Here is a 25,220-nt window from a genome sequence, read left to right as displayed (position 1 = left end):
GTTTGCACGGGCTGCCTTCTTTTAAGCCTTGTGCATCAATGAATGGGAGTAACACTGATCGCGTTGTTATTTTGTTTTTAGACTAGAAGAGATGCATGTATCTATTTAGCACAGACGTTAATGCTTGCCTTATATTGAGCCGCCCTCCTAGAACCCCTCGTAATAGCTTATTTTTGGATCACTTTTCGAAATGAAACATACATAAAACACCTTGATGGCTATGGGATTTTACAGATTTGGATTGATCCCATTTGGTTAGCGATAGAGTACACCCTAGTCCACGCACTGCACTGGATCCCTGTCTTTAATATGAGACCTTCTAGTTTTGGCCCACCAGCGGATTCGACTCATTATTTAGCTGTGACTAATAGGATAGGACTTACCTCTAAATCAGCTCTCCTCATAATACCACTCATGGGCCTCTTACAGATCTTCCAACTAAGGAGTTGCAAGGGCAGTGCCAAAGAGGGCAATCATGAGACCCATACTCAGGAACGTAATTTCACCAAAATGCCTGGGATAGCGGGAGCATCATCATATGACCCTTGACCTCTGATGACATCACAGGAAGTGATGTCGTCTGACTCCATACCAAAGTGATATCACAGGAAGCGATGGAACACGAACTTTCACCCCTTGACAAAACAGGACCTGTTATCACAAAGCATTGTTCCTACGTACAGTATGAAAAATATAGTTATGATATCACCATATTGCGATATGCATTTCATACAAGAATGGATCGCCATATGTATCGTTAAGATCAATGTGTATAGGCCCATGTTACCAAATTACTGTGAATGCAAGCAGACGTCCATGGCCAAATGATAATGATGTGTTATTATATAGTGCTTACACTTAAGCACTTTATATAGAACAAATATACATACAATATCACCCAACCTGTGTTGGTGCTCATTTATCGACCTCAGAAGGATGAAAGGCTGAGTTGAGGTGTTTAAGAACAGACTAAATCAGTGACTTACCCCCTGAAGTGTGCCTGAAATAAACCTTTAACAAGTCTAGCAATTGTATAGAATTCCAGAAAGACAAATTATTTTGTATTCCTATTATTTCTTATTTAGGGGCAATGCTGAAAGTTTTAGACTTGTCAAACCCCTGTTGTTTTTTTTGTCTTTTTTTTTTAAGAGTCCTGATCAAGAAAGACAGCCACTCCAGAAGCAAAGAGCCACATGGCGCTGGCCGCTTGCATATAATAACACTTTATTTTTGTTAGGACTACAAAGGGAGACCGCAAGGGTAGCAAGGGAGACCTGAGGGGTCGAAGTTGCGACCCCTGGCGACCTTTAAATGACGTCCCTGCCCATACTTCCTTTCAGTAGCTCCCTCCCCTATCACCTCTACAGCCTCCTGTCGGTGCCTGAAGAATTAGCGCCGGTAAAGGGGAGGAAACTGCACTTCCCAACCTCATGATTTCAGCAAATGGCATTGCTGCCTCAGCGCATCTGGGAAGATGGATGCCACGAAATGTAGAAAATACACTGACTGTTGCTCATGCAGTGCCAGGATCGGGAATAGTGGATGCAAGGTCCGCGGAACAGTGCTAAAAGCAATTGCGGATGTTGTGGCATGCGTGAGCTACGAGGGTTATGGGTGGATTTGTCGAGAGGCAGATGAACGCATCATCGATTGCATCAGCCCCTGCCCCACCTGAATGTATTAGGGATCGAAGACATGCACCATTCATTCAGTCAGTTCTCTATCTGCCATCGTATCACAAGCACGGGAGATGGTATTCGCTGAGACAACCGTACAGGCCGTATTTCAGGAGGACTGAAGAAGAGATGAACCTGCAAGCGTTAGGAGAAATGGATATGCTGTAACCAAAAATGACAAGAGCAAAATTACACTTTTGCCAAAACTGACGCCAAAACTGACACACATAGACGTAGTAGAAACGAAGCAGACGTGCATTCACCTCGAAGTTACACAGACATTAGGTCAAACAGCACTTAGACATGAAGAATATTCTTGCATTCAATAGACACTAGAACACAGATCCTCAATATATGTATATGTATATGCTGAAACTCAAGAACCTAAGAAGACATTACTCAATGCAGAAATATAACAATAATAAGTGGCCATTTGGAGAAAATGGACAGCGCCAACCTACTATGATGTATTCTACTACCTTATCACCACCACGGATGGCCTGAGGTTGGGCCACCAGAATTCAATGTCCAATAAAAACACAGACCATTATGTATTGTATATGTATCCAATTCCCTGCACCAATCACACATTCACATTCACATAGGTTTTAGCAAATGTAACGTTAATATGACGTATTTTTCGATTATGTTGTGTACACAATTCTTTGAAAGCGCTGAGACAAATTGTATTTATTGCTATCCCTGTTTTATGGTGATTTTTAATAAAACAGGCCTTTGTCATTCCCATTGACTCTTCTGTTTCTTGGGCCTGGGATTTCCTGGCATATCTGTCTGCTCAGGGCTAGGATTTTCCATCCGACCATTATGTATGGTAGCAGAGCCGGATGGTTGACCAGGTCCCCTGGAAAGTCGACTCTTTCCCACCGTGAGCCTGAGAACTACAGAACAACCTGTGGAGCCTGGAGAATCAAGTGTGAACCTTTAAGATGGCCGTCAGGAGCCCCCTTGGTGAAAGACCTGCCCTGAACACCGCTGAGTTGCCCTGCCGGGTGAAGGCGAGCGGCCGGTTAAGGGAGGAGTGATACCAGAGGCGTCAGCCGATCCACGGATGTAAGTTGGAGGGAGGTATTAGTATAGTGTGGGGACATTTTTGGGCCTCAGCACAAGTTGGGCGGAGCAGTAAAAATGCGTCAGTAACGCTATTACTTCTGCATGACCACTTTGACCAACTATGAGTTGGGCAGAGAGTTTTGGATTCATCTCCAGCTCTGAGATGAGGGTAAATCTGCAGACATTTTGCCAATTTTTGGTGCGATTATTGCGGCGGTATTAGCGCCACAGTAATTGTGTCAAAAATGCCCCATTTGCTCCAATGGACACAAAATAAATGGGGACTCTCCGTCCCACTGCAACTTCGGATCCGGCACTAATAGAGCTATACCAAGTTGCGATAACGCTAATTAAGGTGAGCAGTATCCTAGTTGATTTACTGCCGGGATACCACCAAACTTGTGATGGCCCCAAAGTGTTTTTTGAGAGGATTACCTAGAACAGCGTCTTGGAAGGGGACGGAATAAACCTTGGAATGAGGTATTGAAGTAGTGAATGATAAAAGTCATCCTTAGCCAATGGGTTAGGAAGAATACATTTCAAACTTCCTTTCGATTGCGAGTACAAGAAAGTTCCCTTGTGTGTCAGAACAAGAAGCTGGCGCTGTAGGTGCACCTGTATGTATAAAGGAACTGCTGGCAAGCAATAGATTGCAAGAAGATTGAGGAGGTGGTGGAAGGGTTGTCCGCCAGCGGCAGGTGGTGAGGAAACTTTGAAAAGCAAGCGGGAAAGTGAAAATTGTTTAGGGGTGTGAAAACAAGAGTCTGTTAATATTGGTCTACATTGCATAGTAGATGGAACTTGTGTCTAGACGTAAGGGCCGGCATTCGTGGTGCATGCCCAAATGGTTCTTGGTGAAGCTGAGAGGCTTGGAAAGAGGTATAGGAAGTATCATAAATTGCAGGGAATATTGATTATAAGATATTGAAAAAGAGGAATAGAAAAGAAATGGATAGGAAGGGTGTGTTTTTAAAGTTTTAAGTATTGGCAGTCAAGAGCGTGACGTGTCATGGAAGAAGACTCTCCCCTTAGGCATTTATGCAGATCCCTGTAGAGGTACAAGGACAAGATAAAAAAATATCATGCTCAATGTGTGAGGGCCACAGCAGATAAGATATTTTCACCTTCGTCCCAAGAGGGCACTCTTTCGAAATCAGTGCTGCAACACATGACCACATGTTTACATGCTGTGTATAAGTGAAACAAAATTGGATATTTTAGATCTCTGGGACGAGGTGGAAGTGCCACCACTGAAAGAATGGATGCTCTATCAGCATGAAGGAGAGGGCACAGCACCCTCAGCTCCTCCTCTTCTTCCACAGAGCATCGATCCACCAGACCAAAAACAAGGATTTAACTCACTAAAAAGTTAAAAGCTGCGTCCAGATATACTAACCCTGCATATGCACCCACCGCTTGGAGTAGTGAAGATACAATAAATGGAGATAGAATAATCAAAAGATAGTGCCCAGGCACAATGAGTATAGTGACTGCAGTGAACTGGATAGCCCAGCCCTTTAAGATGAGTAGCAAATACCCTGGGGATGGGGATGAAGATTTTTATTCATACATCAATAATCAAAATGACTCAGGTAGTTGGCAAAAGGAATATTGTTTTAAGAACAATTATCTAAAACAGAGGGCATAATGAACATCAACAAATTCGCTCAATCCTCTTACTCAAACATTCGTAGTAAAAACTGAGATCTTATAAACAAAACTTGTCACCAATGAAGACTAACCTCCATGTTACCGACGTTATCCTACGTGGCAAACTACAAAAATCTATGAGTATGGGTGATTGGCTCTGAGTGAACATCTAAGAATACAATCCATACTAGTCTAAAAAATTGTGAATATGTGATTGGTTACTTAACATCAGGTGGGGCAACTAAGCCCTCCCCTAAAAATGACCACTATGAACGTCACTAAATAAACAATGTCCCATTGGTTTACACAACTATAGGACCCCTAATCACATAGTCTTCTACAATTGGTTGGCACTCTAACCTTCATCAGTACTTTTCCATCTACATCTAGCAGCATGCAGGCTGGCCATCCAGGTGATGGTAGCTCGCCATAACCATTGCTTCCCACCAATTAGCATATCAACCCATCATCACCTCATTAGTCTACTGTCATGTAGGCTTTTGAAGCTTGGCCTTGAGTTTGTTCTTAGCTCTGAGAAATGTAGGGAATGAGGGCATGCTCTGCACTCGTGCGTAGGTGTGACCATCTCATTCGTCCAACTTCAGGCTTCCATGTGACTAGAGACCACGGAATCGAGCCTGTTGGTGCATTTAACACAATTTTTTAGTAGACCTCTGACGTCTTCCTTGTTATGTTCATGCCTTCTGAACAGGAGTTTTCTTCTTCCACACGATTTGTATGCAATGTCAGTTCACTCCAGTTTGATATGACCATGGCTTCTTGGCTCATCCAACTCTGTCTCCTGAGTATCACTTTGTATCACTTTGTAATTCAATTTGATTTTTAACTGCGACACATGAGCAATGAGACCTTCTTTCTACTGTCCAGCACAGCTCTGCTATAATGCATAGTGGAAACATCCACCCTTTACTTGTCCACAGGCATATATATATATATATATATATATATATATATATATATATATATATTCCACATGGAATTTTAATTTTTGTAACTAATAAAGAAGAAAAGTTTTAATCGCAAGATGTTGCAGCCAGGTTTGTGAGAACACGAACACTTACTTGAATTTGGGCACACAACTCCAGGAGTGCGGCTCAGGACTGCACCGTGTACACGGTGCGGAGAACGGGGTTATATATATATATATATATATATTTCAAAAACAAACAGCTTCAAACGGAAACTATTCAAGCGAGCAGCACTCCACGAACAAAAAAGTGTTCCAATGATCCAAATAATCACGAAAATCCAACAGCAAATACTGCATCATTGGTTGTGTAAAATATAACAGCCTTTATTTTACATATGCAGCAAATAAAAAGTGATCTCCCAGTGCAAATTTTGCTTAGCCAGACGGCAGCCTGACGCGTTTCACCACTAACCAGTGGCTTGTTCACAGTCATATATAGGTGTTTGCCACAATCTATTCACTATAAGCCTAAGGCTAGCTTTCAAGATTACTTTTCTTGCTTGCTTTTCTTTTGCATCTGTACACATGTAAAATGACTCAATGTCTTCATCTGTTACTGTGGCATAAGCTTCTTCACCTTGAACCCAAGATGTCACTTATCCTTGAGACTTTCTTGATGCCTTATAGAATATCTGCATTCTCTGGTCTCTGCATCTCTTCTAGGTCCGTTATCTCAGTTCTACGTGACGTTTACTGGCGATGGTTGGTGACATTACCATTCTTCTTTACCGTTTGTTTGCTCTGCTTCTTCCGGGATCTCATTTAAATGGCCATCATATTTTCTTGTATGCAAGTATGGTTTTCTCAATGGGAACCTTGCCTCCAGGAGTCTCTTTGCTGTCAGTATTTTCACTGGTACCGCACAGAGTCCATTGGCGAGAGAGCTGATGACATTTGGAAGATGATGGGGTACCCTGGGGTGACTGCGCAAAACACGGTTCTTGATGGAATATCTTTTAACAACTGCAGGGCAAGCATATGACGGGCAATATCCTGAGACATCAGACATGAATGGGATCATAACATGCAAAATGCATGAGGCTGAAGGCCCCGTTGCTTCTGTTCAAAAGATTCAAAGCAATGGCGTCTTGAGATGCGGGAGCCTTGGGACAAAACCATAGCTATTTTTTTTTACCATATCCTGTGTTAAGGATTTCCAGAGCCAATATAGAGAACACTGAAATCCATGGCCAGGGATTCAATTGATGGTAGTTCTCAATTCCCGCTTTGAATTACCCAAACTTCTTAAATAAAAATGGGTGAAATACTCTGATTTGGAGTGTGGTTTTTGGGCTGGGGGATAGAGGTATATCACAGGGACTCTATGGAGGTGAAAATAGGTCTCTAGCTGGTGAATTGGGAGAGATTTGAAAGGTAGGTTGAGGTTCATTTTTAGGAAAATAGAGCAGTTCAAAGTGAGAAAATCGGTTTTGAGAGAAAGGAAAATGTTACTTACACTAAATTATCTAGGCTATATTGTTAAGGAGGAAAACAGTAAGCTCAAGGTTGATTCACAAGGTCATCCTTGCCACCCCAGTGCTCAACCCCAACAATACAATATATAGAAATTAGTTTGATTACTCCAAATATCACTAAGGGCTTATAATTCACACCAGACAAAATTGAAAAGAGATGGCGGTAGCAATTAACAATTAACCATTAACGACAGGACACGAGGATAATTCTAACAGTTTTAACAAGTTACTAGGGTATAAATATGACTACTTAGAGAGTGGGATTAGGGCAAAGGCAAGAAAAGATAGGCTATGGGTTTCTATGGGGTGAGGATTATACTCACAGTCCACTTTTTGGTTTTGGGATTTTTGGATCAATGGCCTTGCTGGGATAGGAATCAGCTAAGCTTGGGTTTTGCAGTGGGCTCCGGAGGGAAAATCTGGATTCAGCAAGATGAATGGAGATCAGGAACACCACGCAGGAACTTCAGGAAGAGTGTGTGTCTAGAGTCCTGTCATGGACTCTTATTTATAATGCATAGTGACATCATTGAAGTATATGGCTGGGCAGGCTTAGCTAAACATACCTCTACCTCATTGGATTGGTCAGGGTTGCTAGACTCTGCCTTGCTCTCAGCTGGTTGGATTTCAAGGGCAGGATGTCAGATTTATGATGTGAGTTTTACAATGTTCAAAAACCTCCCACAGTTATTTTAGCTAAAATCCGATTTTGCCTCAAATGGTACATTTATACAGTTGAAGTCTGTTAGAAAATTACATAAACAGGTTACATATTTTATGCAGACCATTGCAGTCCAACTCTGAAATGTGTGAGACATTGTTTTATACATTTAATAATCTTTGGTCATTTTCAGTGTGAACTGTTTGGCCTAAAATTCTGTGACTTCACACATGCATACATACTATCATGGGGCTCATTTCTGTTAATTTTTAACATTCCATCATGTGTCCCTTCCCCATGATTCACATTCTTCTGGCATTCGTGTCCCATACATGCTATTGACAGCCAAGACCTCTTATTTGAAAGCCACAAAAATCACCTTTAAACTACTACATTTTTACATTTTTGCAAAGTCCTGTAGCAAAGATAACCATCTTCAAAGTTTCTTAATGAAATAGTTTTTTTAAACAAATGGGAATCCTTTGTCCTACACTGGCCCATTTTTGTTCTTTTCGCTGCCACTGACTGTCACTTCCCCCAGAGGGAGGATGGGATTTTCCCAGCTTGATTAAAAGTTTATTGCCCCTTCTCCACTTTGCACATCCATTTCCTGGAAATTCCATTGTAAAGGGCTCAGCCCAGATCAGATTCTGTCCAACCTAGTAATTATCACTGGTGTGTTAGTATACTACTGAGAGGGCCCCTTTTGTTTCTGTCATCCTCTCAGCAGAAACCTGTCTTGGGCTGATTCGTCCCCCCATGCATCCACTGAAGATTAATTTACTTGTATTTATGTTTGTTCTGGATTGGAAGTAAATCAGCTGAATAGAACCATTTCATACATTGTATTTTCACAGTACAATCCCCTTTCAAATTGTTAGACAAGAAGAAGTTTTTGTACAACCTAGTACTCTCAAACAAGCATTTTTCTCCTTTAGTCTGCAAAGCCCATTTTTACACATGTGGTTCAAGCTGCTAGCACTTTGCTTTCACATTTGGTTTTTGACTTTCCCTCTGGATTCCCACAATGTTTTGCAGCTACAGTTATTTTCTTTTAGGCAGTAGTTTATTTGAACCACCTATGCACTGAAACTGACATTATCCAGAGCTGGAGTTCCTTTGAATTACTGATCCTTCACACTTTGTAACTTGAAAGTGAAGCTTTTTCCTGTGTGGTGGAAAATTAAGTTTCTTTGTTGATTTTTCTCAGATTTGGTTTGACAGAGCCTGTCATTCAGGGGTCATGCTTTGTTTTGCTGAAGCACAATGGGGATATGGATGGGCATTCCAGGGCCTTATTACTAACAGTAGTTTGAGGAAGAACAGATAAAAATAGCATCAGAGCAGCATCATTTTCAAGTAAAATACCCCCTTTCAATGGGGACTTTGGGCTAGCAGCAAAGCAGCACAGCTTGTTCACTCTATTTCGTTTGCAAATGTAAGAACACACTGGCAAGCTTCCTCAGTATGCCCCTTTGTCCCCTCCTGCCCATGTGTGCTTGGCAAGATGGTGCAGCCATCTTTTTTGTTGCTGCAAAACAGAGTAGTTTTGGTGCAATGGTGCTTATTGGAGCCAGCGCAGCCATTTTGCTGTTGACTGCAGATGCCCACCTTGGTTATGGAGAAATCCTGTTCAGATGGTCAATGTAGCACACAACACAAGGGCTGGAGATTTAACTTCCCACTGCAATGAAGCCATTGACCCAGAGGCAAAAAAAGCTGCATATTTCACTGACAAATCTTAATTTGATACACCACCTGATAAACACACGCAAGAACATAGGCTTTAATTTCCTACCCATAACACAGATCATTGAATTACAGGGACATGCATCACCTGAAGAACAGGAGTTATGGAAAAGTCGTGTTTGCTCATTAGCCCACACCAATGCAATGTGGTGACAAGGTAGTACTGGTGAACCAGCCATGCCCCTTGCATCACTTAAGGTATCAGTAGACCAACTTCACTATCCTGCACCCACGACACGAGAGAGTCTTGCAGCCCTGATCTCGGAGGAGTGGTTGACACCCAACCTTGCTGAGATTGTTGTCTCTTTTGTTGTTAAGTGTGCCAGAAAATCACAGCAGGAAACAAGCTGCACATAGTGAGAGGAACAATACCCTGTCCAAATGGACCTTCTCAGTATTTGCATGTCGATTATGTAGAGATGCTCAAAAATTGTAATGGCTACAGATACATGCTGGTGGATCAAGGCGGATCCATGCACGCACCCTGGTGCCACATGTGCTGCAAATTTCCTCGTACAAGAGGTAGCCCAGAGATAGGAAGTGTGCGAAGTCCTACGCTCTGAATATTGACCACAATTTGTAAACAAGTTGTTTGAACATATCACCATCCTGCTGGGCATTAAGCATACATTCTCTTTTGCATATCCCCCACAGGTAAATGGGTTTTGTGAGCGCATCAATGGCCTTCTCAAAGAGAGGATAGCCAAACTCAAAATGACCCTGAAAAAAGGGTTTCTCCATTGCCTACGCTTAGCTTGGTTTAAATTACTTAATAAGCCTGACTCAGACTATCACCTGACTCCTCATGAGATGGTGATGGGATGCTGTATGCACCACCTCTTGCTCCTACCACTTGAGCACAAATGGAGGCCCATAGCACCATTATTGTTCTCAGAACTGAAATGCATGATTACTTGACTGCTATGACTGCAAGTGTCTCTTTTATGTCTCAACACTTTCGAAAATGGCAGGTGAGGTCGAAGAACAATGAGGAAGACAGTGAACAGCTTAATATACAGACTTTACTCAAGCCCAACGCCTTATACATTGTTGTTTCTGTTTGGGCAAACCTGACAAGTCAAGATTTGAAGGACCTTTGATGGTGAAAGAAGTAACTCCCACTTCCATTAAACTGCACTTTAGTGACATCAAACCCTGAAAGCGAGAGACCCACCTGTCACCAGACCCAGATGATGAACCAGAAGAAAGCATGATGAGAATCCAGACAAGGTCAACGGAAAGAAATAGAAACAACCTGTGAATGAGAGCCAATAATACACTTTTTTCTCTTACACAAACAATCGACTGGGTCAAATGAATTTCGCAAGAACATTGTGCCAGCATCATAAAGCAAGTGTCTTAAAAAAAGGAAGAGAAATAAGAACTCATTACTACATGTTACCTCTAAGAGTACTGGTGTATACAATTCTTGCCTTTATGCTAAATAGCTAATGTGTCTTCAGGACAATCAAGGTACCACTTAACACTATATTAGTAGATCCTAAGACTAGATTTATTTTTGAAAGCATCCTTCAAGCGATAATGCACAGTTTTTCTGTAGCCAATAATAACTTGACGTCCACGTGAGGGTACCCAGTGCGCAGAATATACCAGGAAAGGAGAAGCAAAATTATGAATCTTTTTCAGCCAGTTAAGTACCGGTTTTTGGCATGTGGACCACATAATGGCGGTGCCCACTTGCAGCAGTTGGATACACTAACAGTGATGACTGTAGCTGACTTTCTTTTACATTTTGTTGTCTCTATCTCTGGCAGTACGAGAATGATTTTATATAATGTGCCCAAGCCAGTACATGGTAACATGACACCCATTCCTATGTTAAACGATGCAATAGAACAACCCTTTCCTATTGCTACCCAACAGACCAAGCCAATGAAACGAGAGAATAGCACTACCTCCAACATATACATTCCTATATGTCCTATTCTGCCCAGGTGACCAATAATATGTGTTACATGCACATGAGTAAGGTGGGGAGAGAGACATCGATGAGAGTTGCTACATGTGTTCCCTTATTCCCTATGCTATGGGTGCCTCAAGGGTTTTTGGAGCCATGTTGTTACCTTTCAAAAGGGCGCATTGCCTGACACACCTTACACTCTGTCTAACAAGAGGACAATTCCTAGGACGAACTGCTTAATTAGTATGGGTAAAGAAGGCAAAATCCAAACGAGAAGATAATTATATACAAGATATGAAATCCACAACAAAATTCTGAAACAGAGCATAAGTTGATAAAATATGAGCAGCCTGGGTCGAGAGGAGCAGGAATCACAACAATGGAAAATAAAATGTTACAGTGTAATGGTAAGTCAGGAAAGGAGATACCCGGATGTTGGCAATGGGGCAACTGTAGATAAGAGGACTGGTACTCACACCTGAGGGGTGGACAGATGGGCTAGTAGTATGCAAAGCACTAGCAGTATTAAGACAATGGGAAGAGGTTTTGGCGAATACGAATAAAGAGTGCAATGATCAGTAGCCCAGGATTATAAAATTACTCATATGGGTCAATGATGAGTGGGTTGCATGCAGATAACCCTAAAGAATGCCACCTTATGCTTCCAAAATAACAGCGCAAATAAACATTGGGAAAAACATAGGGTATGGACGGATCTTTGATACAGCAGGGATGAAAGAAGTAACAGCTGTGCTAATGAACCACTATTGAGCCTACAGATCAAGAGCCTGCAAGAAACTGCCCCCCAATCGAGGAGGACTCTGTTCCCTAGTAACATTAGGAGGCAAGTGGAACTAATAGAAAGTGGTCTGCTGTTACTCCGGTGACAGACTATCAGTCTATTTGCAGTGTCTATTGTGGAGGAGGTCCCTGTTCTGAGGAAGAGGAAGCACTGCATATAATGCCGGCTCAGGTGCGCAGCGTGTTGTGGCGAGTGAAAGTGGCAGAAAGTGGTCTGCCATGGTCTGCCGAAGACCATTGGGACGGTGGAGCGGAGCCCTTAGTTCGAGCAATCAAACAAAACAATTGGTGCAGCGGATATTTCTCAGACGAAAAATCCTTTCAGAAAAGTGAAAGCAGCTTTGTAAAAACCGGTGAGTGCACCAATACCATTTTACTTGGATTCTTGAGTGCTTCTTTCAGACCTCATGAAGACTTCGAAGGTACAAAAATATGGCTTGTGTAGAGAGAACATGTGTGCAGGAAAGAGAGCGTGCAGCTCCCCTATTCCAAGCGCACAATGAAATGGCACCCCTGATCTCAAAAAAGGGCAAAACAGATGGTAGTCAAGATGTGTGCACAAAGATCACAGGCAACATTGGGGTGGTTGCCCCTCCCCGTGGACAGTTATTGGTTACCCCTCCCCGTGGACAGTTATTATGCAAAAGTTGTCCCAGCTCTGTCATCTCCTTGTGTTATTGAGAGAGAAGTTGAGAGGAGATTGGCTTCTTCGCCCCGCACACTGATGGATAATAATACGTCTTTTTAAAACCTGTGTCTGGGTTTACCAAAAGATGCCCTAGGTGTAGCTTACTGCATTTCCTCGCAACATATTGTTAAATAGACACAGCGTTTTGCAACGCTGAGCCTTGAGCAATTCATCTCTTCTTCCAGTTCTTCAGAAAGTGACAGCGAGGGAGAATTTACAATCTATTCAATCCTTGCTCGAACAAGGTTTTTTTCATCTCCCACTTTGAATTCTGTTGCCTCTTCGGTATGTTGGAATTGAAATAATATTATGCCTCCTATCGCAGTATTTGAATGTGTGTTGGCCTACGCCAAGTTGTCTAAAATATCGTGTAAATAGATTCCGCGGAAAGGTCTTCACCTTAACGAAAACTGTGTAAGTCGCCATCTTGGATTTAGCCGCCATTTTAGGTTCTCTTGTAATGTGGAATTCACCCTGAACATCAAAATGGAGGCCGAATGACATTCCGAGTGAGATTCTGGCCGTTGTGACCTCCGCACACATGAATAAGTAATATGCCTGCAGGCCACTTGTTGGGGTCGCGAACTGAGACCTTGTCCTATCCCTGACCTATGTGTAAATGAACAACTGTATCAGCGGAACTGATCAAAATGCATACATTATGGGATTGACCTGGCAAGGAACCCTAGGCCTGGTCTTAAGAATGCTTAACCCGCGAGGGGGTTGGCCAGAGCTGGATAAAGAGTATAAAAGCACAAGTATTCCAATGTACGGTCTCTCTCACTAACGCAGTGAACTCTCGTTGAAGTTTGTTATGTTACTCTGAGAGCCGAATAGCTATCCGTTTGTCAATTGACTTTTTGGTAACTGTTGTAGCTTTTTAATAAAGCACTTTGTATGTTCTTTGTAACCTGTGTTGGTGTGTTTCCTTTGGGCTTCCCAGCCTCATATCAATTTCTTTGTTTTCACAGTTGGTGCCCGAACAGGGACCCCCAAGATTGATGCCGGATCATTGAAGGTTGACGCAGACTATCGAACCGGCATCGGACGGTGTGATTCTGGGGGCCCGACCGATCGAGACGCGATACCTCGACAGCGCTGCACGATCCGATCCTTGGACGATAGTCGTGTGGTCTGACACGGCATCTTGACGAGGGTCCATTTTTGAGGCGGGCAGATTTGTCGAAACCACCAAACACAAGGTAAAATTCGTTAGGTAAGTTCTTTGATAAACCGTACGGTCCTCCTTAGGTTTGGTCAGGTGCAGTCGTGACCCGGCTCTTAATTTAACCCTGACAATTTGAATTTGGTGTATTGTATCTGCAGAATTGGTGTTACCTGGACACAATTATTGACCAGGTAACACCAATTCTGCAGATACAATACACCAAATTCAATTCTTTGTGAAATGCCTGGGAAATTGTCTAGCTGCTTTAGGGCTCTGTTCCGCAGCGATCGACAATCCTTGGAATTTAGCCGCTCAGCACCACAGGAGGGGTCCCCGGCATGTACTATGTACTGTAAGTATGGCATTGGTAGTATAGTATTTAATGATATTTGGCACAGACAGACCAGACATGCCTCCGAATTTCAGTGGCCAATCAACAGTAGTTTTGCGATCCCCCGTATTGAATACCTAGAATCAGTCTTGTTGAAAAAGAAGGCTAGACCTGCAGCCTTTGATGTTTTACAGAATTGGAAAAAAGAAGCGTTACAGCAGCTTAAAAGTAGGGACAAACATGCACGCCGTCATAAAACAAACGCCAAAAAAGCGTTGTTATATGATAAAGAAAAATGTTCAGAATCAGTTAAAAATATGGATAGAGTTTTTTCACTTGGAATCCAGAAAATTTACCCCTCTAAAGATTTCCATGTTTCCGAGGAATTTATTGAGAAATTGTTAAACAAACGCAGGCCTGATGCCTCTGCGCCACCTCCGTATGTTCCTATTTTGGGCGCTCTGCCCATTCCTGCTGTTGTTCCTGCTGTTATTCCTGTTCCCCCTGTACAACCTATTGTTCCTAGTCCTCTAGTTGTTGTTCCTCCACCTATCGCACCGCCCCTTCCTTCTGCACCGATAGTTGCACCTTTATTAAATTTACCTACACCTCCGCTCCCGAGTGGCCCCGTATTGACTGAAGTTGATCCAGGTGCAGGATCGAAGATCGTCACTCGTAATACTGTTTCTGCAGATAAGAAACAGGAATTGTTTGCATGGGCTAAGCATTGTATGGAGAAAGGTGATCAAGTTAATGTTTTTTCCACATTATCTAATTTGAATAGTTTTCCCGAGAAAAATGTTTTTATCGAAAGTTTAGGGACTCATTTATGTGTGATGTGGGGTAGATTACAAAATTCGGATCTTCCATAAGGGGTGAGAGATCTGAATGCTTTGGCACTTTCGAGGGACACAGAGCAGAAAGTATACGGGCAAGTTGAAAAATTGTTTGAGTTTAGGAAAGACTTTGAAAAGTCACGAGATGAGGACGATGAAGACGATAGAATATATGTACCGAAACGATTCCTTCCGTGTCGTAGATCGGCACCTGAGGAAATACGAATTTGTACTAAAGATGCGGTTCGATGGATCTCGGATTCATCGATTTCGCCAGATGAAGTATATGACACGTATAGTCAGTATACAATAGAAATGCAAAGAAAGGTAATTCAGGTAATTGTACAGTACCTGCAAGAAGAATGTGTAAGAAAGAAGGTTAGTTGCCCCATAGAATTATTGGGGATTTGTAAAAGGGCTTTTTCGCCCGACACTTCTTCAGCTGCCTTAGCGCTCGACCTGGCTCTGTTGCTTAGTAAGCGGCCGGAGGTACCTATATCTCAGTTGCCTATGAGAGAGGTCCCTCCGACCTTTGTCCCAAAAGTTGAGATCCCCGCCAATGCTGGGACTGGTGCCCCCGCTGTGGATATCCCTGCACACTATGTATCGCAATTCGTTCACGTCCCGTTTTCACAACAGGAAGTGAACACAATTAGACAATCAGTTCCCGATATCAGGAAAAACCCGACAGGGTTTTACAAAGAAATAGAGTCCGTCTTGCAGTCTTCTGTGTTCACCTTGAGTGATATTGACTTGCTATTTCCTGTACTCCTACCCGTAGATGTATGGAAACAGGTTCGGACAGTAGACGATGTGCCAGGGTTGGGAGATACGTGGGCTAATATGATTAGGATTGATGGGGAAAGACCAGCTGGTGAGAAACCACCACAGGCAATACTTACTTTGTGTTAGGAAAGATTTCGTAATTGTAGGTAATTTTCCTTCCATGTGGCAACCCCTAAACTTTTTGCTGTTGTTTTTCACCTTGTTCTTGACTTTGCCAGAGAAGTGCAGCCTTCTGCCGCACTCCTCTGGGCTTTCGCTCCTTTCTTACGGGGAAACTGACATGCCCTTAAGACAATCAGTACCGGGGAACGCTGTTTCCCGTAGTTTCTTTTATCATGTTGCGGCTTTCGTGCAACATGACACAAGAGGGCACTGTAAGCTAAGTTACAGCTCTCTTGGGTCTCTAGCCTTCTACAGGCCCTAGATACTCGTTTAGGATTGTATCTGATCGGTGCAAGTAACTCAAGGACGGGAATGGTGGCAGCGATCGTTTCTTGTGTTTTGAGCTCCTTTTGGTGTTCTAAGCGCGTTTCTCGCGCTTAACCCAAAATGGTGGCCTGGCTCCCAAAATGGCCAGACCACGAGGCTCCTTTGTCCTGTCCGCTGACCGTCTTGCTCCCTTCACCTTCCCCAGGTCGAGCCGACCCGGGGCCTTCCTTATTTGGGCATGTACTTTCCCGCGAAACATGGATGCTTTCGCGGGCTTCTACACGTCTTGTGTGTGCCTCCAGGATGTGGGCTGGGATGTCTGGTCCCAATACACATCCTGGTTGCCAGAGAGTCTGGGGTGGTGTGAATGCCTGGGACCACCGTGGTCCGTGATTGGTCCACGAATGGTGCGAGTGTTGATGAGCGGATCTCCCATTGGGTCCCCTCCGTTTTGGCGCGAAGGGAACCGTGGATAAGAGGGGGCTGGAAACACCACTACCATGTCGATCTCCTGAGTTCTCACGAACGAAGGAATACAGGAGCCAAGTATCCTGCAACCAAGAGGCTGGACCGAGGAATCGCTAGTGACCCGCTGAAGGACTTCTCCTCTGCACTGCTGTCGCCTTGTGAAACCCTTTTCACCTTTGATCGAACCAGAAGGCCTGTACTGGTACTTCGACCCTTGGAATAGCGGGAACAGCTATTCTCGGCATCTTCACCATCTCCTGCCAGTAAGCCTTCGGAAGCGTCTCTGGGCCATCCAGCTGACTGACCAGCTTACACAGGAGTCTTGCTCTGTAACCGCCGCCAGGTTGTGTAGTATTTCGAGTCCTTGTCACTCTCACACGCTTCGTACACTTGGCGTTCCCAAGTCTGAAGTGAGTAGTGTACATTGGCTCAGATACACACGGCCGCTCCGTTGCCCTGCTGTGGTAACAAACTGTGCAGGTTTCTTCGATTGGGACGTCTTTTTACTCAACACAACGACGAGGCGTTCCCTGCTCTTCTGAACCTGCCAGCTGCTGAAACTGACGCGGAGAAGCCTGGGTCTGCTTGCATCGGGGACCGGTGAGTAGCATAGCTAGGATCTGGTCGCCCTCCTGCAGGAGCCCATTGCTTTTCCCCACTGTGTAAAACAGCACCCTTTTCCGTACTTGCGCTCTGCTTCTGCCCACTGTGGAGGCTGCGCTTGAGTGGCGGAACTTGTTCTTCTTCTTTTGTGCACTAAACTGAACTGCCTGATTTCCCTCGAAGAGCTTCTCCTTTTGCCCGTTGGCACCAGCGCGTGGAGGTACTTTTGAGCACAAGGCTCCACTCTTCGCAGGGCTCGGACTTCCATCTAGTTAGGTGCCTCTGAAGGTGAACTGGGTCTAAGCATTATTGCGCACTGCCTGTTTTCCCTCCCTTTTAGGTGGACTACACATTTCGTGCATATAACGCTTGAGACTTGTTATGTTTGTATATATATTGTGTTGATATGGTATGTGTTGGTTTACTATCGTTATATTTTGATTTTCTCGCTACGGTCATTGTTTTAAAGGCCTTGAAATAAATGTGTATATATTTTTAATATAACAACTGTTTGGAGTAGTTTGTAAGTGATCTTGCTTTGTGTGCGCATTGCAGGCTTTCAGTCACCCTCACCCCTCTTGAGACCTAGTCTTGACCGCCGCGATCGCTACCTTGATTGGTCTGGCTCGTCCAGAGGTTACCCTGTTCCAAGTAATTAGGTTGGCCTTCTGAACTTCTGCGCCACCAGGACAGAGTTCAGAAATCCGTCTTAACAAATTGGTGTACAGCAGTGGGATACGACTGAAGGTATCCAGTGTTGCGCACGAACTAGGGCATTTCAGGTTATTCCAACCAGGACACGTAGTGAATTGTTGTAGTATAACTTTAAAAAGGCCATAGTCCTATCTAACAGTATGGAAACAAATACCTTGTTAACTTTAAATGCTTCCAAATCAGAAACATTGAAAAAGATGTGTGCGGAGAGAGGTGTTTCCTCTCAAGGCACGAAATTTGAAATGATCCAAAGAATCGTGGCGTGGCAAGAAGCGCAGCTTGACACTATAACTTCTGAGGACAGTGCGGAAGGAGGTGGGGCTGCTCTCACTGGTAGAACCGACGGTTCTGCCGCTGCACTGATCCATCGCGACCACGAGGACAGGGAGGATGAGATGTCTAATGTTTCCTCTGCCAGTGCTGATGGGGAGGCTATGCTTGAATTCAAGAAGCAAGAGCTGCGGTTTAGGCAGCAGGAGCTTGAATTCAGCATAGCCAAACTAAAAATCGAACAGGCAGAAAAACAAAAAGACAGGGATCACCAGTTGGAACTGGCCAAGCTTCAGTTTGCAAATGGGTCCAAGGGTCCTGGACATGGGTCTGGGGCTTCCTCTCATCCACGGTTTCCGAAAGATCTGCTCAGTGTGTATGAAGAAAGGAATGACATTATGGACTGGCTGAATGCGTTTGAGTATGCATGCGAAGTTCAACAAGTTGACAATGCTGATAAGATTGCCTGGTTACTCAGCAGACTGCCCCATTCTGGCTGTAGTGCCATTATGGAAATGTCGAAGGCTGAGCGAGCTGATTTCGCAATGTTAAAGCAAACTCTCATTTTAAAGTTTGGGAAGACTCCGGCCCAATATTTGAAACGTTTCAGAGAGTATAAGAAAAAGGAAGGTGGTACTTGGGTATCTTATGTCACTGAATCCTTGAAAAACTTATCTGGCTGGGTCGAAGGTTATAAGGTTTCTACCTTCGAAGGCATGATAAATCTTGTCATGCTGGAACACATTTTTGCATCTTCTTCCCTGGAGCTTAAGCAGCATTTGGCCGATTCAAAGGAGATAGATCCTAAGAAGCTGGCCATTGCAGCAGACTTATGGGTGTCACATCGAGTGTCCCATAAGGACAAAACTCATCCTGGTAAGCAGGAGGAAGGGAAAAAGTCCAAAGATAAGGAGGGTGGAGAATCTGATAAATCTTCTTCTCATAAGGGCCACAAAAAGAAAAATAAGGGTAAGACACAAGAGAACTCACAGGGTAGTGGAGGTCAGCCTCCGAAACAGAACTTTGGTTACAATAAGCCTCCCTATGTAAACAGACCCAATCGATCTTGTTTTGCTTGTGGAGCAACTGAGCATGTGAAGGGGGATCCCCGGTGTAAGGTTAGACCTTTGGGGATCCACTCCGCTAATCTGGCCTTCTCCTCCTACGAGGAAGAAGAGATTACAGGAGCATCCTTCTCCTCAGACTCATTTCCCAGCGGGATAGAGGCTGAGGTAGTTTTAGTTTCCCTGGGTTCCTGGGAGCCTAAAGTCGCAGAGGCTTATGCTAGGATTCCGGATAATACCAAGCACTACTTTAAAGACAGTGTGCTGATCAATGGAGTAGATACTCCAGCTCTTAGGGATAGTGGGTGCAGTCGCACTGTAGTGGATTCTACCTTGGTAGACTCAGAGGAAGTTGCCAGAGCTACTCTGATGCCCACTAAGTTGGCTGACGGCCCACTCCGTATGTTCCCAGTAATACCTGTAAATCTTACTTTAAATGGTACAGCAGTCAGGATTCCAGTGAGCATTCAGAGAAACGTCCCGGGAAAGGTCTTGTTAGGTAATGATCTCAGAGCTTTAGGGCTCGTAGGAGACACTGCCGAAAGACCCTACACACGGTCTCAAGCACGGGCAGCATTGGCCTAGACCAATACGCCGCCCCAGCCGAAGGGGACCCCCAAGGCGAAAGGAGTCGACAAGTCAAGACGAGGGAAAGAGAATATTCCCCCGAGCTCGCCTACCACTGCGGTGGAGGAAGTTGGTCAATCGCCCGGGCCTGACGAGGAGGTGGCGATGCCTGAAGTATTTGACCCCAACGATCATCCTGAACTAAAAGACTTGTTAGTTGAAGGAGGTCCTGATAGGGACGAATTCAGTAAAGGCCAACATGAGTGCCCATCTCTGGAAGGCCTAAGGAGACAGGCCTGCTCCCAGCTTGAGGGTGAACCTCCTGGGACGCATAGGATTTATTGGGAAGGTGGACTCCTGTATAGTGAGCCCACAGAGTCTACAGAAGGAGACCATAGGAGGTTGGTGGTTCCCCTTGCTGTTAGGCCCTTCCTCCTGCAGTTGGCGCATGAAGTTCCCATTGCTGGTCACCTTGGTATGAAGAGGACCAAGCAAAGGTTATCCATGCACTTCTACTGGCCCAAGATGGGGGTGCAAGTAGAAAGTCACTGCAGGAGTTGTGCCTCCTGCCAGTTGTCTGGTAAGGTTGGCGCGACAATCCAAGCTCCGTTGGTACCGCTCCCAGTTGTGGGGGTACCATTTGAAAGGGTAGGGATCGACATCGTTGCTCCCCTTGACCCTCAAACATCTTCGGGCAATAGGTTTATCCTGGTGCTGGTCGACCATGCAACCAGATATCCTGAGGCCATCCCATTGAAAACTGTAACTGCCAAGTCAGTTGCAAAAGCTTTACTTGGCATATTTACTAGGGTTGGCTTCCCTAAAGAAGTTGTGTCGGATCGTGGCAGCAACTTTATGTCGAAGTATATGCAGGCTCTGTGGAAAGAATGTGGGGTCACCTACAAGTTCTCTTCTGCATACCACCCCCAGACCAATGGTCTGGTGGAACGTTTCAACAGAACGTTAAAAAGCATGATTGGGGCTCTGGAGGAACCTCAGAGAAGAAAATGGGATCTTCTTTTACTATGCTTACTGTTTGCCTACCGAGAGGTACCACAGGAGGGTGTTGGCTTCAGCCCCTTCGAACTTCTGTTCGGTCATCCCGTACGGGGACCCTTAGCCATCGTCAAAGAGGGATGGGAGATGCCCACTCCCCCTGTTACTACCAACGTAGTTGATTACGTGCTAGGGCTCAGAAAACGGATGGTACTTCTGATGGGCTTGGCTAGTGATAAATTGAAGGCAGGACAAGCGCTGGTGAAACATTGGTACGACCAGAAAGCTTCCCTCATCAACTTTACACCTGGTCAGCAAGTCCTGATCATGAATCCCATAAGGCCTCGAGCTTTACAGGATAAATGGTCAGGCCCTTACACAGTGGTGGAGCCCCTGGGTGAGGTTAACTATTTAGTGGACCTCAGAAGGCCTGGACAGGCTCCAAAAGTGTTTCACGTGAATAGGCTGAAGGCTTTCGTCCCAAGAGTCGAAATCGCAGCACTGCTACTGGCTTCAGATGTTGAGGAAGAGGAGTCTGAACCTCTCCCCGACCTGTTCCAAAGCGGTCCTTCAGATAGCTCCTTTGAGGGTGTCCGAGTGGCCCCTCACCTGACTTCTGATCAGCAGGCTGAGGTGAAAAGTTTGCTTAGGCAGTTTTCCCCCCTGTTTTCACAGTCGCCTGGTTTGACACCTTGGTGCAAACATAACATTGACACAGGAGACAGTGTACCTACCAAAAGTAGGGGATACAGGATGTCAGACAAAGTACGGTCTTATATTAAGACCGAGGTCAACAAGATGTTAGACCTTGGGGTGATTGAACCCTCTAGTAGTCCTTGGTCCAGCCCTGTGGTTTTGGTTCCAAAGGCAGGCACTTCTGAATTGAGGTTCTGCGTGGATTACAGGGCTCTGAATGCTGTCACCAAGACAGATGCACACCCCTTGCCTCGAACAGATGAGCTGGTGGACACTTTGGGTGCCTCCAAGTACCTCAGCACGTTTGACCTCACTGCTGGCTATTGGCAAATACCTTTAGCAGAACATGCCAAGGAGAAGACAGCATTTTCTACTCCAGACGGCCTTTACCAATTCCGGGTAATGCCGTTCGGGTTGAAGAATGCACCTGCCACTTTCCAGAGGCTTGTGAATCATGTGTTGAATGGGTTGGACGAATTCTGTCTTGCATATCTGGACGATATAGCAGTTTTCAGTGCCACCTGGGAAGACCATGTGAAACACCTCGGGATTGTGCTCCAGGCACTTCAGAAAGCACACCTGACCATAAAGGCTAGTAAATGCCAGATTGGACAAGGCTCAGTGGTTTACCTTGGACATGAAGTAGGTGGAGGGAGGATACAGCCTCTTCCCAGTAAAGTACAAGCAGTACAAGACTGGCCTACCCCCACTACGCAAACCCAAGTGAGAGCCTTCTTAGGACTCACGGGGTATTACCGCAATTTTGTGGCAGACTATGGCACCATAGCTGCCCCTCTGACTGCCCTCACAACTCCGAAGAAACCCAAGAAGGTAACTTGGACCGACGAGTGTGAGAAGGCCTTCAATGGCTTAAAAGACTCCTTGTGCCAGGCCCCTGTCCTCAGGGCCCCTGATTATCAAAGACATTTTATCGTGCAGACGGACGCCTCTGACACTGGGATAGGAGCTGTACTATCACAAGTAGATCAGAAGGGTAAGGAACACCCTATTGGTTTTATTAGCCGCCAGCTTAAGGACAGAGAGCTCAGATGGTCCACGGTACAGAAAGAATGTTTCTCTGTTGTGTTGGCCCTACAGAATCTGAGGCCCTACCTCTATGGGACCCACTTCACTGTGCAAACTGACCATAAGCCCTTAAAGTGGCTAATGAACATGAAGGGGGAGAATCCAAAGTTGCTTAGGTGGTCCATAAGTCTACAAGGCTTCGACTTCACTATTGAGCATAGGCCAGGTGTCCAACATAGCAATGCTGATGGGTTGTCCAGAATGTTTAACCGACCTGAACAAGAGACTCATCCAGGGGTGGATTAGTTCCCCCTGTCCATAGTCTGGGAGGGGCGAGTGTTAGGAAAGATTTCGTAATTGTAGGTAATTTTCCTCCCATGTTGCAACCCCTAAACTTTTTGCTGTTGTTTTTCACCTTGTTCTTGACTTTGCCAGAGAAGTGCAGCCTTCTGCCGCACTCCTCTGGGCTTTCGCTCCTTTCTTACGGGGAAACTGACATGCCCTTAAGACAGTCAGTACCGGGGAACGCTGTTTCCCTTAGTTTCTTTTATCATGTTGCGGCTTTCGTGCAACATGACACAAGAAGGCACTGTAAGCTAAGTTACATCTCTCTTGGGTCTCTAGCCTTCTATAGGCCCTAGATACTCGTTTAGGATTGTATCTGATCGGTGCAAGTAACTCAGGGACGGGAATGGTGGCAGCGATCGTTTCTTGTGTTTTGAGCTCCTTTTGGCGTTCTAAACGCGTTTCTCGCGCTTAACCCAAAATGGTGGCCTGGCTCCCAAAATGGCCAGACCACGAGGCTCCTTTGTCCTGTCTGCTGACCGTCTTGCTCCCTTCACCTTCCCCAGGTCGAGCCGACCCGGGGCCTTCCTTATTTGGGCATGTACTTTCCCGCGAAACACGGATGCTTTCGCGGGCTTCTACACGTCTTGTGTGTGCCTCCAGGATGTGGGCTGGGATGTCTGGTCCCAATACACATCCTGGGTGCCAGAGAGTCTGGGGTGGTGTGAATGCCTGGGACCACCGTGGTCCGTGATTGGTCCACGAATGGTGCGAGTGTTGATGAGCGGATCTCCCATTGGGTCCCCTCCGTTTTGGCGCGAAGGGAACCGTGGATAAGAGGGGGCTGGAAACACCACTACCATGTCGATCTCCTGAGTTCTCACGAACGAAGGAATACAGGAGCCAAGTATCCTGCAACCAAGAGGCTGGACCGAGGAATCGCTGGTGACCCGCTGAAGGACTTCTCCTCTGCACTGCTGTCGCCTTGTGAAACCCTTTTCACCTTTGATCGAACCAGAAGGCCTGTACTGGTACTTCGACCCTTGGAATAGCGGGAACAGCTATTCTCGGCATCTTCACCATCTCCTGCCAGTAAGCCTTCGGAAGCGTCTCTGGGCCATCCAGTTGACAGGTTGTGTAGTATTTCGAGTCCTTGTCACTCTCACACGCTTCGTACACTTGGCGTTCCCAAGTCTGAAGTGAGTAGTGTACATTTGGCTCAGATACACACGGCCGCTCCGTTGCCCTGCTGTGGTAACAAACTGTGCAGGTTTCTTCGATTGGGACGTCTTTTTACTCAACACGACGACGAGGCGTTCCCTGCTCTTCTGAACCTGCCAGCTGCTGAAACTGACGTGGAGAAGCCTGGGTCTGCTTGCATCGGGGACCGGTGAGTAGCATAGCTAGGATCTGGTCGCCCTCCTGCAGGAGCCCATTGCTTTTCCCCGCTGTGTAAAACAGCACCCTTTTCCGTACTCGCGCTCTGCTTCTGCCCACTGTGGAGGCTGCGCTTGAGTGGCGGAACTTGTTCTTCTTCTTTTGTGCACTAAACTGAACTGCCTGATTTCCCTCGAAGAGCTTCTCCTTTTGCCCGTTGGCACCAGCGCGTGCAGGTACTTTTGAGCACAAGGCTCCACTCTTCGCACGGCTCAGACTTCCATCTAGTTAGGTGCCTCTGAAGGTGAACTGGGTCTAAGCATTATTGCACACTGCCTGTTTTCCCTCCCTTTTAGGTGGACTACACATTTCGTGCATATAACGCTTGAGACTTGTTATATTTGTATATATATTGTGTTGATATGGTATGTGTTGGTTTACTATCGTTATATTTTGATTTTCTCGCTACGGTCATTGTTTTAAAGGCCTTGAAATAAATGTGTATATATTTTTAATATAACAACTGTTTGGAGTAGTTTGTAAGTGATCTTGATTTGTGTGCACATTGCGGGCTTTCAGTCACCCTCACCCCTCTTGAGACCTAGTCTTGACCGCCGCGATCGCTACCTTGATTGGTCTGGCTCGTCCAGAGGTTACCCTGTTCCAAGTAATTAGGTTGGCCTTCTGAACTTCTGCGCCACCAGGACAGAGTTCAGAAATCCGTCTTAACACTTTGCCTGATAGAATTGTCGCAAAATTAAAAACTATAATTCCAGAGAAAAGAATTATTTGGGACAAGCTTACGGCCTGTGTCCAAGGAAAAACTGAAGGCGCCACCAAATTTTTTAATAGATTCAAGCAGGTATTTTCTGACTTCAGTGGACAGGATTTAGGTACAGTGTCTGGGAAAAGGTTGTTCGT

The sequence above is a fragment of the Ambystoma mexicanum genome, chromosome 7q, assembly GCF_040938575.1.
Source record: "Ambystoma mexicanum isolate Mex_15411 chromosome 7q, UKY_AmexF1_1, whole genome shotgun sequence".
In the NCBI taxonomy this organism is placed as follows: domain Eukaryota; kingdom Metazoa; phylum Chordata; class Amphibia; order Caudata; family Ambystomatidae; genus Ambystoma; species Ambystoma mexicanum.
This window is presented reverse-complemented; position numbering follows the sequence as displayed.